Source organism: Callithrix jacchus, chromosome 15 (assembly GCF_049354715.1).
Source record: "Callithrix jacchus isolate 240 chromosome 15, calJac240_pri, whole genome shotgun sequence".
NCBI classification, from domain to species: Eukaryota; Metazoa; Chordata; class Mammalia; order Primates; family Cebidae; genus Callithrix; species Callithrix jacchus.
In genome coordinates, this window is record NC_133516.1 from 54,880,926 (window position 1) to 54,883,337 (window position 2,412).

The 2,412-nt window shown below is 46.4% G+C and overlaps 1 non-coding gene across 1 annotated transcript; it reads left to right on the forward strand.

Annotated features, from left to right (window-relative positions):
* Positions 1-2,027: 2,027 nt before the first annotated feature.
* Positions 2,028-2,130, forward strand: LOC118148207 (small nucleolar RNA U13). The gene has a single exon (XR_004734982.1). It is a non-coding gene; the product is annotated as a small nucleolar RNA U13 (small nucleolar RNA).
* Positions 2,131-2,412: the final 282 nt, after the last annotated feature.

Here is a 2,412-nt window from a genome sequence, read left to right on the forward strand (position 1 = left end):
GGTCCCACTTTTGAAAATTCAGAATGCAACTGAAGAGGGTGAGGGAAAATTAGCAGAAAAACAGTCTTAAAGGGCCACTGTCAATAACTGAAATGCCTAGAATTTTCTCAGTGGGGAAAATAACCTATAATACCATTAGCGACAGATTTCAAATCTGCTTTTCCAGGTAACATTTGTGTTTTCTTTAAATGGGATTTTTTTTTTTTTTTCGTGACAGGTACAAAAATCTTCTTTGGGGAAAAGGAAAGATTCAAACTCCCTAGCCACGTGACCTACTCACCGACAAGAAATGACGGCACACCCCCTTGGAGCTGCCATCTCACCATGGTTGCGTCGTTAGCTAAGACCCCGTGGTGGCAGAACCATCGGACTTTACATGAACCAGATGCCTTGAGTGGAGTCTGTGGACCCCGTCCTGGGAGGGCCAGTTGCCTGCGCTTCCTGTCAAGACCTGCCCACTGCTGCTGCCTTTGTGAAGGGCTTTCTGTGGCTGACGGCTGCCCCTCATGTGTCCTTTCGGAAGACATTTCTCCTCCCCTCCACCTTCTTCTTCTCCTCATTCAGGAGTTGGACTCTCAGGTCCCTGCTGGGTTAATGGACTATTTATCATGATCTGGAACAGAAACAGGGGTATTAGTTTAGTCCAAGAATGTACATCTCCATTACGACAACTCATGTAAGTGTGCAGTAAGACTTACTTCCATGGTCATTTGTATGAACAAATCCGAAGGACACTGTTTTCCAGGTTCTGTCTCTGAAAGCCATAGGCCCGTCACTGCTGTGGTTTGCACGTCTCACTGCTAGTGCAGCGCCACCATCCCTCAGCACCACTCCCGGGACTGACATTTCACTGAAAACATCTCAGAAACTAAGAGCAATGGGGGAAATTTTGCAGAAAATGAAACTGATGGGCAGATATTATTCTGAGATTGCCTTTCCTCTTTCGGATCTTTTATTCTTTTTGAGACAAGGTCCTTCTGCTGCCCAGGCTGGGGTGCGCAGTGGCGTGATCTCAGCTCGCTGCACCGTTCACCTCCCAGGTTCAAGTGATCCTCCTACCTCAGCCTCCTGAGTAGCTGGGACGGCAGACGCTCACCACCATATCTGGCTAATATATTTTTAAAAAATTTTTGGTAGAGACGGGGTTTGGCTTTGTTGGCCAGGCTGGTCTTGAATGCCTGGCCTCAGGAGATAAGCCTGCCTCAGCCTCCTGAAGTGTTGCAATTACAGGCATCTGTGCCTGGCCTTGGCAGTGTTAAAATACCCTTTTTATTAGGAAATGATAGAGTAGTAGGTGAAAGTGGGTGATGGTGTTTTAGTGTCTTTAATTGGTAAAAGAAAACACTGAAAACTCTTGGCTGGGTCCCTTGATAGACCTTTGATTGATATCCCAAAGCCATTATCTGTCACTCTCCACTTTGCCTCCTTTTCTTGAGACAGGGTCTTGCTCTATTGCCCAGGCTGGAGTGCAGTGGTGTGATCTCCATTCACTGAAACCTCCGCCTCATGGGCTCAAGTGATTCTCTCACCCTAGCCTCCCTAGTAGCTGGGATTAGAGACATGCATCGCCACGTCTGGATACTTTTTTGTATTTTTGGTAGAGACAGGATTTCATCATGTTGGTCAGGCTGGTCTCGAACTCCTGGCCTCCAATAATCTGCCTGCCTCAGCCTCCTTAAGTGCTGGGATCACAGGCATGAGCTACCACACCCGGCCATTGCCTACCTTTTCTATAAAGGGTGGAAAGGTGACCTGCTGGCCACCTGGCTTCCTAGGAATAGCCCTGTGATACAGTCCTGGCCAGTGAGATGAAAGCGGAAATCTGGAGTGATGTTTTCTTGCTGGGAGAAAGTTCTGTGTCCTTGGCCCCTTAACCTTTTCCCTTTCCTGACGTCTTCTTCCTACACGAACTCAGACTCTGGTCTTGAAGTGAACAGCTGCTTTCTGTCTCCAAGGAGACCAGCCTGAGGATGAAAGGATGCTTGGCAGAGCAAAACCCAGAAATGTGCTCGGTAATAAAATCCAGGATGCTTTTGTAGTTCATAAGCGTGATGATTGGGTTTTCACGCCATGTGTCAGATGTGCCTCCCTCAGACTTTGTTACGATGTTGGCACATTCCCTGATTGATGTGAAAAAAGAAAAATAAAATGAAAAAGGTGTCCAAAAGCAAACTGGTATGTAAAGTGATGAATTTGCCAAAAAACCTTTTACACCTGTTGGACACAGACTCTTGTGGTTGATACAGACCTGAAATTAGAATTTGTGGATGTGATTCTTTCAGTGAATGTTTGAGGTATCTGTTTGTTATCTTTTAAAAACTCCTGTATTCTTTTGGAGAAAGGCTTTTTGAAAGCAGGCAGTGGGGCCAGAGTTTCCCTCTTCCACCTTCTTCTTGCCCAAACATGGGACTC